General features: G+C 46.5%; 1 non-coding gene across 1 annotated transcript; it reads right to left on the bottom strand.

Moving 5' to 3' along the window:
* Positions 1 to 2,939: 2,939 nt before the first annotated feature.
* Positions 2,940 to 3,012, bottom strand: TRNAT-CGU (transfer RNA threonine (anticodon CGU)). The gene has a single exon. It is a non-coding gene; the product is annotated as a tRNA-Thr (tRNA).
* Positions 3,013 to 13,055: the final 10,043 nt, after the last annotated feature.

Below are 13,055 nucleotides of genomic sequence, written 5' to 3'. Positions count from 1 at the left end.
CTGGATCACCATTGTCATGAGAACTGCTGCACACAGCCCCTCATCACTGGCATTAAGTTCTGGTCTCACCGGTGTATGGTTGAAATGTATCTCTGGCATGGTTCTCAGCTTTCTCAGCATCTCTAAGCCCACAGTGCCAGACACAGGAAACATTGGTAATGGATGATTTAATTTGTTAAGGGAAGTTAGAAATGGCTGCCTTCTCCTGCTGCTTTGGCCCGGGACTCTTCTGCTCAGCTGCTGGAGCCCAGCCCTGTGCCCGGGGACCTGGGGTCTCTGCCCAGGCTGAGGGACATGGCTGCTGCTTTCCCATTTACAGGTCCAACCAGTAATGAAGCTGAGTCCTGGTTTTGGCTGGGACAGAGTTAACTCTCTTCTTAGTAGCTGGTACAGTGCTGTGTTTTGGATTTAGTGTGAGAATAATGTTGATAACACTCCGATGTTTTAGTTGTTGCTAAGTAGCGCTTATCTTAAGCCAAGGACTTTTCAGTTTCCCATGCTCTGCCAGCAAGCAGGTGTGCACGAAGCTGGGAGGGAGCATAGCCAGGGCAGCTGACCTGGACTAGCCAAAGGGGTATTCCATACCATGGAACATCATGCCCAGTATATAAATGGGGGGGGTTGGCTGGGAGGCATGGATCACGGCTCTGGCATCAGTCAGCAGGTCGTGAGCAATTGCATTGTGCATCACTTGTCTTTTCTTGGGTGTTTTTGTTGTTGTTGTATTCCTTTTCATTACAATTATTATTATTATTATTATATTATTATTATTAGTTAGTAGTGTATTTTATTTTACTTTAGTTATTAAACTGTTCTTATCTCAACCCACGAGTTTTACTTTTTTTCCCTCCTCCCCACCCCACTGGGGGAGGGGGAAGTGGCTGCATGGTGCTTAGTTGCTGGCTGGGGTTAAACCACAACAAGCTGAGCATGTATCCGAGTGATGCACACACAGACACACACACTCACAGAGAACACTGACACATAGACTGCCACAGACAAGGTGCTGCCTTCAACAGCACCTACATACAGGACCCACATAAGACACAGGCACAGATGGCCAAGTCCCCTTCTTCCTCTTTGGCTGGTAGAGGTAGAATTCCACTAGTAAAAGCATGCCCACAACATTCTCTGTGCACATCTGCAGATCCCTTGAGTACTGGCACAGCCCCTCTGTCTGCCTGGCACCCCTGTCCAGATTCCAGCCCTCTTACTCACCCCGCAGATCCCCTACTCACCAGCTGGTCCAGCTTGACACTTCCTAGCAGATGCACAGCACTCATGCACTGGTCCCACAGTTACCCCACATTTATGCATCCCTCTGGATAACAGCATGGACCCTTGCTCGCCTGATAGCCCGGCCTGGACCTCAGGCCCCCTTACTTGCCAGTTGGTCCAGCCTGAAGTTTGCTAGTGAATACACACACGTCTGCATGCACACCAGGTTTGGGGAAGATACAGAAGCTCCTCCCTTCCCACACCCCTGCACCTCCAGTGGTCAGAACTGGGCACGTGGCTGTGACTCGTGGTCCCACTCCAGCCACTGGCATTGCTCAAGCCCTCGCCTCACTCACGCTGCCCCCCACCCCAGTAGCTGGTTTTTGGACACTGTTCATGGCCCAGTTGCTAGTGGCCAAGACCCTGCTTGCTCCAGCAGCTGACACCACAGGCCTGGGATGCCCACACCCTGGGTCTGCCTCCAGTAGCTGGCACCAAATCCACTCATGCCAGTCACCCAGGTAGCTAGCACCTAGTCCTTGCAGCACACATACACATGGGATAGGGAGTGAGATTAGGCAGAGGGATCATTAGAAAAGATTTAATAAGAAGATAGGACAGACTGCAGTGATCAGGCACGGGGCTCAATCACACAGGCATACTGACTAGCCCTGTTTTGCAAGTGCCTGACCCCTTTAACATCCATTTCTGCCTATTCCTCTTTTGTTCCTCCTCAGTTCCCTTCCCCTGCACATTCCCTCTTCACTTTGTACAGTCCCACCAACCCCCTCCAACACCCAGGACCTTCAGGTTTGCATCCTACAAAGTCCTGGTTTGCCTTCAGTTTCTTAATAGCCCATGAATTAGCGTAAGTGGTGAGGCTTGGTTCTTGTCTTTGTCTTCTTTATGTTTGCCTTTCAGGTTTGTGTCTCTGTATATTTTGTTTACAGTTTCCCCATTTTCCTTAATATCCCATTTGACAAGGTCCTTGGTCAGATAACCTTGCTGAAATAAACATTCTGAGTCCCACATACCATTATCAAATAGTGTGACTGATCAGGATTGATTCTCATCACTGCCTCCTCATCACTTGTTAGTCAGGTTTGTGTCTCTGTATGTTCTGTTTATGGCTTCCTCCATTTCTTATTGCCCCTTTTTGCACTGAAAAGGTCTTTGACCAGACACCCTTAAAGGAGCAGACACTCTTGTTCCACATATCCTTACCTAATTCATCAGTGTCCCACACCCACTGAGTTCATCACAGGATGGTTTGAAAAGACATCTCCAGAATGCCAATAACATGAAGAAAGAAAGTCATGTTTCTGACTCACTTGTACAGATAGTGCTTCTCTGATAAAATTTCCAAAGTGCCAGTAGCTGAATTATTGGTGCCTGCCTCCTCTGAAGCACAGATCACGACTGCAAGCTCAGCTTAGGGTTTTGGAAAGGAGGCAGGATTCCCTTGTGCTGGTGATTGATTCTTCAAAGGCTTTGGCAGAGGCCACGTCAAGGCTGAAACAGTCCCTATAAAAATGTAACTTAGTTGAGAAAAGGATGCATTTGTTGCCTGGCAGGGTGAATAACCTGGGAGGGAAGGGGAATAAGTGGCTTGTGCAGCCCAAGGCCTGGCTGAGTGGGTGCTCACCACTCCAGAGTGCATAGGCAGAGAGCAGCCATACTGGCACCCAGGGATGCAGAGACACCCAGCCACTTGTGTGGTAAGGCCCTGGTGAGGTTTGAACTCACGACCCCTGGTTTACGAGACCAGTGCTCTAACCACTGAGCTACAGGGCCCACCCCAGGGTGATTTCCTGAGACAAATACAAATTTTGTCCATTCCTTTCCTTTTTGATCTATTCAGAGCTTCCACTGCGCCTGCAGAGGAAAATACCTCCCTTCTCCTCCATGACTGTAGGAAGACAGTGGGAGAAGAGAGTTCCCAGAACAAGAGCACTACAGCAGTGGGTCCTGTGCACAGGGAATGCAGACACGATTCCCTCCATTACTGCAGGAAACATTGACTTCCAAGGGGTCCCAAGCTGAAACCAGACATCTGGTGCAGAGAGGGAAGGGCCCAGTGGGTGGAAGAGACGGGACCTTCTGAAGGGGGCCTGCTAGCAGGAAGGCTCCAGGTTACAGTCCCAGACGCCCTGCCACACTCACCAGGGAATGTGCTCTAGATCACCTTCTTTTGTCTCTTCTCCCCAGGCCTCAGGCATTTTCAGCCCAATAAAACTTTCCTGCTTTTCCACGAGTAGAAGAGATTCTCTCCCCCTTCCCAGAAGGTTGGGCCATCAGTAATACAGCAACAATCCTGACACTGGGAATGGCACCCCAGGAACTGGCAGCACTGAATTTCCCCATCATCATTGTGTGCCTGCCCAGGTCTACCTCCTTCCTCTAGTGCTCTGACCACTTCCCAGTCCTGATGGCTTGGAGCAAGATTCCCCTTGGGGTCAGAAACTTCCCTGAAATCATCATAGCCATCTGCTGAATCACAGCTTAGCAACTGGGAAGCTGGAAAAGCTGATTGGCTAATAGGGGTTGAGAGCAAGATACGCAGTCATCCACCATTGTAACAAACATACATATACATTCCTCTTTAAATCTCTACAGTTAACAACATGATGAGCTCCATTTCTGCTGCTTTGTTTTCCCCCATTTCTATCGGACCCATGGCACCCAGGCAGCAGGGGTGAACTAAGCCTTTTATCACCCACAAGAGACATCTCAGAAATGAAAACAGAAAAGTGGGCAGAGAAAATGAAAGCTGGGGAAAATGGACAGAAAATATATGCCTTATGGGGAAAACATTAAAAGATTACTTTTGGAGGGGTAGCTTGAAAGACTGGATTTCTCGTTAGGTGTACTGGAGACAGAATTGTGGAAGAACTGAATCTTACTTTTAGGAGCTTAGTGTAGACAGCAGGCAGGAAGACCATGGAGGAGACTTAGAAATCATATTATTAATATGACAAGACAACATTCTATATTCCCTTTGTAGCTTTCCAGGTGTTCTGAGGTTTTTTTAGTTCAAAAGCTAGGAGTAGAGTTTTAACACAACTGTTTCCCAGGTTGAAATCCTACTGTAAGCAGAGGGACTGCCATGACATGTTGGCAGTGGATGTGGACAGTGCATAAACCCCATCTTTGGGAGGATGGAAATGATAAAGTACTGAATTAGCACTTCTGTGGAAGACAATAGTTTATCAAATTTCTCTGAAGAAAACAGACAACAGAAAAATGAAGTGAGCAGGAAGAAACAGTAGGTTATTCACACTGACTAACTTCAGAAGCTGTGTTACAAAGTGGGGGATTGTTTCATTATGGTGTTATGCCCACTGCATGTGCCCCAGCTTTCCTACCTTCCTATCTGCTGCTCAGCTCCCTGTGGTAGATGAGAAACAACTGAGATGATTGTGAACGCCAACGGGGAGCAGATAAGTGTTTATGTATATATGTGTGTTTGTGGGGGGGGGTATTAGCATCCTAAACTGAGCTTTTGAACTCTCAAGTTCAGGCCTGCTAGTTGCTAGTTACAGCTGGTACAAGCTAGTTGTAAACTGTGAAAACACATGGACTAAACTGAAGTGACACATACTAAATCCTCCAACTCATGAAGGGAGATGTTGAAACCACTGATTAGTAGACTGATCGTGCATTGTGCTTTGCATAAAAACTATTTAGATGGAGAAAAATGGGCTTAGTGAGATAAAGAAGACCCCAGAAAAGGAGGACATGTATGAATCAAATGCCTGGGGGTGCCCAGGGACCCCACTGGTAACACCAAAGACTGATAACTGCAAGCAGCTGCATGGCACAAAACTGTCATGACTATCTGCTGACCTTCCCAGGCCAGCAGCAATCCCGCTGATGGGAAGAGATGTTGAGAACAAGTGAATGGCTCTGGGGTTGTGGGGGAATGAGAAGTATGTGAAATAATCAAGCAGTAAAAACTCTAATCTCATTCATTCTTAAACGAACCCTGGCATCCACATCCTCTACTCATTGTTTACTCTGCCTTGCCCATGACACTCAACATCCACAACCTAAACATCAATGTTCTAGGTCTAAACAAGTCATCAGCGTGCTAAGGTAAGCATGCAAATGGCTTATCTTCACTGGTGGTTGGCCTTGAGATGTAGCAGCCTCCTCCCACAGACCCAAAAGTTAGTATTCTCTATTAAACTGCAGAAGGCACCTGGCTCCCTTATTCATAGTTAAGTCTTGTTCTCATCACCATGCAGATATTTTGTATGCCAGGGGTACTTGCAGGGGCCTAGGTGTCGTGGTTTAAGCCCAGCCGGCCACAAAGCACCACGCAGCTGCTCACTCGCTCCTCCTCCCTGGCGGGATGGGGAGGAGAAAATACAACAAAAAACTCGTGGGTCGAGACAAGGACAGGGAGGGATCACTCACCAATTATGGTCACAGGCAAAACAGACTCGATTTTTGGGGAAAAAATAAACCAATTTAATTTGTTAACAACCAAATCAGAGTAGATGGGAAACAGAACCATATATTAGAAACACACCTTACCCCGCATCTCCCTTCTTCCCGGGCTCAGCTTTGCTCCTGATTCCTCTACCTCCCCCCCTGCAGCGGCACAGGGGGATGGGAATGGGGGTTGCAGTCAGTTCATCACACGTTGTCTCTGCCGCACCTTCCTCCTCAGGGGGAGGACTCCTAACACTCTTCCCCTGCTCCAGCGTGGGGTCCCTCCCACGGGGGTCAGCCCTCCATGAGTTTCTCCAACTCAAGTCCTTTTCCACGCACTCCAGTCCTCTGTAAACTGCTCCAGTGTGGGCTTTCCCACAGAGTCGTGGCCTTTTCTGTGCCTAGCCACCTGCTCCACTGTGGGGTCCTCCATGGGCTGCAGGGGAATCTCTGCTCCACCATTCACCTCCATGGGCTGCAGGGGGACAGCCTGCCCTATCACCACGGGCTGCAGGGGAATCTCTGCTCCAGAGCACCTCCTCCCTCTCCTTCTTCACTGACCTCCGTGTGTGCATGGTTGTTTCTCTCACATCCCACTCCTCTGCTCACTGGAGCTCCTCTTCTTCTCCCATCTTCTTTTTCCTATCCTCCTCTTTTTTTTTACTGTAGCTCTTCTTCTTCTTCTTCTTCTTCTTCTTCTTCTTCCTCCTCCTCCATCTTACTCTCACTCCCAGGAGTCTTTTTTCCCCTTCTTAAATATGCTATCACAGAGGCGCAACCACCGTTGCTGATGGGCTCAAGCCTTGGCCAGAGGTGGGTCCAGGCTGGAGCCAGGGAAGCTTCTAGCAGCTTCTCACAGGAGCCACCCCTGTAGCCCCTTCCTCGCTACACAAACCCAACACACTAGGTATGTGTGTATTTTGATGTTATTAATGGCATTTGAAACCCTCTCATCTGTGGCATCAGTCAGTGCAGCCATCACAATCTGGTTCCTCAGTGACAGAATCCACTTCCCACTTATGTTCTCAAAGGCACAAACAAATTCCCTTGTGCTCTTTTAACTAGGCTGTGAAAGCCTGACTCCAGCTATCCCTGTAGAGCTAGCACCTGCCCATGTGGTGTTGAACACATTACTCTTCCCTCTTGCCAATCTCATTCTCTGCTTGTGGACATAAAGCCCACGGCTTTTCAGGGATCAGAAATATGTGTCAAGCAAAAGATCTATTTCTCTTCAAGAATTTGAAAAAGATTAGTGTTTTCTTTTGTTGAATTATAGCCATCAGTAACTTTAATGTTAATAGGAAATAACTCTTTGTTTCTGTCTATGTTCAAAAGTAAGGGACAAACAGCTCCAGGAAAGAATATGTTTCTTTTTCTACTGTACCTTCAGACTGTCCTTTTACTTGCATTAGAATAGCATGAATAATTCAGAAATGTTAGCAGAAGATAATTAAATAAAGGAAGCAGAAGTTTCAATCCAAATAAGCTTCTGTGATTTGCTTCTTCCCGGGGATTTGGGAGGTTGCATTTTCAAGGTCTTTTGGAGGTTCTGTGTGGCTGAAAACATGATCCAAGGTGTATAGACTTGCCTACATAGGTCTCAAGCTATGCTTCAAATCCATTCATCTTTTCCAGGGAAAGGAATTGGGCTGGATGCAAAGTTCCTTACCATGTTGATAACATTTCCATAGCAGTCATGATACGCACACAGTAAATGAAGGTGGAGATCTCACAGAAAGCTGGCATACACTGCACAGTTAAAAACAGAACAACATCACATGCATCAGCAAGAGATAGAAAGGAACACAAAAAATAATTTACTGTAATCTTGAGGGATATGGGAAGCTGTAAGGAAGCATATGCTGTGACCAGTAGATCTAAAATAAGTTTTTCTCATTTGTAGGATTTAAGAACTGAATTTTTGTAGGCAGGAATTAAGACCTAGGGAAGGCTAAAAAATACACAAGAGAGAGAAACTGAGAGGGAAGCAAAGCCAAGAGCTTAAATAAGGATATATTTAAAACAGAGGACAAGGGGACAGAGGGTCTGATGAGATGGTAACTGTGACTTCACCACATCACAGCTTGGTATCAGGAGGGGACTGATGATGGAAAGGAAAACGAACACCAGGAAAAGGGCTTCTTCTCATTTAGCTGGCTTCTGCACAGACAGCTTCTTCACTTTGCTGTACCCCACCTGAGCAAATGTTTTGTCCTTTGGTTTCTACTGGTATTTTTGGAAGCTATGATACCCATGACAGTGTAGTAATTTCTGAGGCCTGCAAAAGATAAAGTCAGACAGAGAGAGGTGGGAATGCTCAAGATCACATTCAGCTCCTGATGACAACACTACAACACTAATAAAATTCTGCTACTCCCCAAGCATCCTAACAAAATGCTAGAATCAGGGTTTTTTAAACTTCTCCTGGACCCTTCACCCATGTAAATTACATTGTCTGTCAGAAATAAACCATGTTGACTGACAGCATAATCCTCACAGAGCATAACTGTATGGAAGCATGAAGGATTAAATCCATTTATCTTTAAGCTTTTAGTGAAGTTTGTAACCCTATCAGCCCAGACTCCTCTATAGTTCCTGTATAGCACTTATAGTCCCTCTCAAGGGTAATTAAACCTACATAGAAACAGTATTTCCATCTGAAGATGTCTCTCTGCCCCATGAACTGTGGAAAGATTCTAAGACTATTATAATCCTGAGGTGCCTGTTTTAGGAAAAGGCCTGGTACAAATCATGTCATCAGATTCGGTTCTAACAAAGATTCATTTTACCCCATGTAGCCACTCCACTCCAGAATTAGAATCATAGAATTATAGAATGGTTTGGGTTGGAAGGGACCTTTAAAGATCATCTAGTCCACCCCCCACCATAGGCAGGGACATCTTTCACTAGATCAAGTTGCTCAAAGCTCCATCCAACCTGACCTTGAAGACTTCCAGTGGTGGGCATCCACAACTTTTCCGGGAAACCTGTTCCAGTGTCTCACCACCCTCATCGTAAAACATTTCTTCCTTATGTCTAATCTAAACTTTCCCTCTTTCAGTTTAAAACCGTTGCCTCTTGTCCTGTCATTGCAGGCCTTCGTAAGAAATCTCTCTCCATCTTTCTTAAAGCCCATTTTATATATTGAGAGTCTGCCATAAGGTCTCTCCAGAGCATGCTTCTTCTCAAGGCTGAACAACCACTACTCTCTCAGCCCTTCTTCACAGGAGAGGTGTTCCAGCCTGCTGATCATTTTCGTGGCCCTCCTCTGAACCTGCTCTAACAGTTCCATGTCTTTCTTATGCTGGAGACCCCAGAGCTGGATGCAGTATTCCAGGTGGGGTCTCACCAGAGCAGAGTAGAGTGGGAGAATCACTTCCCTTGACCTGCTGACCACGCTTCTTTTGATGCAGCCCAGCATACGATTGCCTTTCTGGGCTGCAAGCATACATTGCCAGCTCATGTCCTATTTTTGTCCACCAGTGCCCCCAAGTCCTTCTCTGCAGGTCTACTCCTAATCAATTCATCTCCCAGTCTGTACTGATAATGGGGATTGCCCCAACCCAGGTGCAGGACCTTGCACCTGGCCTTGTTGAACTTCATGAGGTTCACACAGGCCTGCTTCTCAAGCCTGTCAAGGTCTCTCTGCATGGCATCCCTTCCCTCAAGTGTATCAACAGCATCACTCAGCTTGGTGTCATCTGCAAGCTTGCTGAGGGTGCACTCAATCACAATATCTATGCTGTTGATGAAGATACTAAGTAGTATTGGTCCCAGTAAGGACCCCTGAGAGACACCACTCATTACTGGTTTCCACTTGGACATTGAGCCATTGATTGGAAGTCTTATCCACCTAAAAGTCCACCCATCAAACTGTTATCTCTCCAATTTAGAGGTAAGGATGTTGTCAGGAACTGTATCAAAGGCCTTACAGAAGTCCATGTAGATGACATCAGTAACTCTTCCCTTTTCCACTGATGCAGTCACTCCATTGTAGAAGGCCACTAGATTAGTCAAGCACGATTTGCCCTTGGTGCAGCATATTGGCTGTCTCTAATCACCTCCCTGTCTTCCATATGCTTCAACATAACTTCCAGGAGGATATGTTTCATGAGCTTACTGAGGTGAGGCTGACTCGTCAGTACTTCCCAGGGTCCTCCTTATTACCATTTTAAAAATGGGTGCAATATTCCCTTTTCTCCAGTCACTGGGAGCTTTGCCTGACTGCTATGGCTTTTCAAAAATGATGGAGAGTGGCTTAGCAACTGCATCTGCCAGTTCCCTCAGGACTCTGGGATGCATCTTGTTGGGTCTCATGGACTTGTGTGTGTTCAGGTTCCTCAGATGGTCTCGAACCTGATCTCTTATGATGGGAAGGACTTCATTCCCCAAGTCCCCACCTGGAGGTTCAGGGGCTTGAGAGATGTGGAAAGAGTGATTGCCAGTGAAAACTGAGGCAAAAAAAAATTTGTTGAATACCTCAGCCTTCTCTATATCTGTTGTCACTGGTTCTCCTGTCTTATTTATTGGGAGGATACATTTTCTTTAATCTTCCTTTTCTGTCCAACATACCCGTAGAAGCCCTTCTTATTATTCTTCACATCTCTTGCCAAATTCAAATCCAACTGTGCCTTAGCTTTCCTGATCCCATCCCTTTACATCTGGGCAGTATCCCTATTCTCTTCCCAGGATACACAACCCTGGTTCCACTGCGTGTGCTTTTCCTTCCTACAGGAAGAAGTAGATGAGGCCCCCTTTGAGATAACTGCAAAAAGGATCATATTTACAGGTCCTAGTCTTCCTGGGGACCTGAACCACCTTGGTATCTGCTGAAGGGACAGCACAGCAAGGCATAAGCAATGTGGAAGATATCTTGAGTGCATTGATTGCAACTTTCTAGCACAGGTGGCTGAAGAGTCATAGAGGAGAGATGCTGTGCTGGACTCAATTATTATAAAAAAGAAAGAAATGGCTGGGGACATGAAGCCTTGGCTGCAGTGACCATGGGATGGTGACATTTAGGATCATAAGAGCAGGGAGTAGGGCACAAAAAGCAGGATCATAACCCTAGGCTTCAGTAGAGCAAACTTCAGCCTCTTTATAGATCTGCTTGAAAGAATCCCATGGAATACGGTCCTGGAGAGCCCTAAGCCTAAGCCCTCAAAAGCAGATTCCCAGGGGACACTGCTAAGTAGCTCCCTGAGTAGCTTAAAGTTTGCTCTCTTGAAATCCAGGGTAGTAACTCTGCTGTCCTTTTTTCTCATTACATGGACAATTTTAAACTCAACCATTTCATGATCACTGTGGTCAAGACAGCCACCTACCATCACATTTCCCATGAGTCCTTCTCTACTCACAAACAAGTCTAGGAGGGTATCTTTCCTAGCTGGCTCACTGAATACTTGTGACAAGAAGTTATCTTCAACAAACTTCAAGAATTTCCCAGACTTGCTTGTCACAGCAGTATGGTATTCCCAGCTGATGTCCGGGAAGTTGAAATCTCCCATAAGGACAAAAGCTGCTGATCCAGAGATTTCTCCTAATTGCCTATAGAATAAATCATCAGTGCTAACAACCTGGCTGGGCAATTAATAGTAGACACCCACTACAACATCTCCTTTGTTTTCCTCCCCCCTAATCCTCACCCAGAGGCTCTCAACCACATCATTGCTAACTGTAAGGGCTGTACAGTCAAACCTCTCCTTTACATACAGTGCAACTCCTCCACCTCACCTGCCCTGCCTATCCCTCCTGAACAGCCTATAGCCCTCCATCCCAGCACTCCAGTCATGAGACTCATTCCACCAACTCTCACTAATACCAATGACATCATAGCTCTGGGAACAGACCAACGCTTCCTGTTCATCCTGTTTGTTTCTTATACCGCGTGCATTGGTGTACAAGCATTTCAGATGTGCTCCTAAACCCTTAGTGTCCATGGAGCTGTGCCACCCTCAGGCGGTGCCATGCCAACCCTTGGCTTACCTTCAGCTCTTCTGATGGTATCCCCTTCCCCCATCGATTCTATTTTAAAGCACTCTCAATCAGTCCTGCCAGCTTACGAGCAAAGAAGTGTTTCTGCCATTGGGATAAGTGGATCCCATCAGGCCTTAACATACCTTGTGTCTCGAAGGCTCTTCCGTCATTATAAGAACTAAAGTTCCGGTGGAGGCATCAGTCTTGGAGCCAGCTATTGATGTCTTGGGCATGCCTGTTTCTTTCAATGTCTCTCCCCATTACTGGGAGGATTGAGGAAAACACTACCTGTGCTCCTGAATCCTTTAGCATTCTTCCCAGGGCTCTGAAATCTTTTTTGATTGACCCGGACTTCTTGTGACATCATTAGTACCCATGTGAAAGAGCAGGAGTGGGTAATAATCCAAAGGCTGTACTAAGCTTGTCAGTTGTCTGGTCATGTCCCTGATTCAGGCCCCAGGGAGGCAGGAAACTTCCCTGAAAAGAGGGTCTGGTCTGCAAAAGGGTGCCTCCATTCCCCTCAGGAGGGAGTCATCTATGACCATAACGCTTTGTTTCTTCTCAGCACTGATCTTAATGCAGCTCTTGATGCAACGCTGAAGCAGGTACATCCTGAATTGACTGTGGCTGTGGATAAAAGTCTACTCTGCAGCAGGTGGACCCTTGAACAGACTGGTCCATGAATAAGTCCATGCTGCAGCAAGAACACCCCTAAGGGATTGTTGTCTGTAGATAAGTCCATGCTGGAGCAGGGGCAAAGGGAAGAAGTTTATTGCAATGTTAAACCCTATAACCTGGTCCAATGAAACCAGGGGTGGGGATTGTAATGGATGTACCTTTACATTGTTGCAACCCATGATTTAAGCTGTATGATGCAGGAAACCCTACAGAAGGAACCACCCGAACCAATGGAGAATGAGCCTCACAAGAAGCAGTGCAAGTGCAGCAGTGACCTGATGTGAGCTGGGTTTGGTGCCCAATAACTCCACACAACACACCACCTCTCCTGTCATGAATGACCACTGGAACCGACGGGGCCGAAAGTCATGGACTAAATGAACTCAATGGATATTTTATGGACATTTTACGGACATTTTACAGCATGGCCCATAGACTAAGGGAATGACATCTGTACAAATCAAAGGATGGGAAGGGGGTTTGGTTAATGATGATGTATTGGATACATCAGTATGGGACCTGAGCATGATGTAAATGGTATGGAATAAGGGGTGGAGATTATACTGGGTTTGGCTGAGAGAGAGTTAATTTTCTTCATAGTAGCTCATATGGTGCTATGTTTTGTATCTGTGACCAAATCAGTGTTGACAACACACTCATTTTCAGCTATTGCTGAACAGTGCTTAGACAGCATGAAGGCCTTTTTCTGTTTCTCACACTGCCACGCCAGTTGCTCAGCAAGGCAA

Source organism: Gymnogyps californianus, chromosome 11 (assembly GCF_018139145.2).
Source record: "Gymnogyps californianus isolate 813 chromosome 11, ASM1813914v2, whole genome shotgun sequence".
NCBI lineage: Eukaryota > Metazoa > Chordata > Aves > Accipitriformes > Cathartidae > Gymnogyps > Gymnogyps californianus.
The sequence above is the reverse complement of the archived record's forward strand: the minus strand, read 5'-3'. Positions and strand labels throughout refer to the sequence as shown.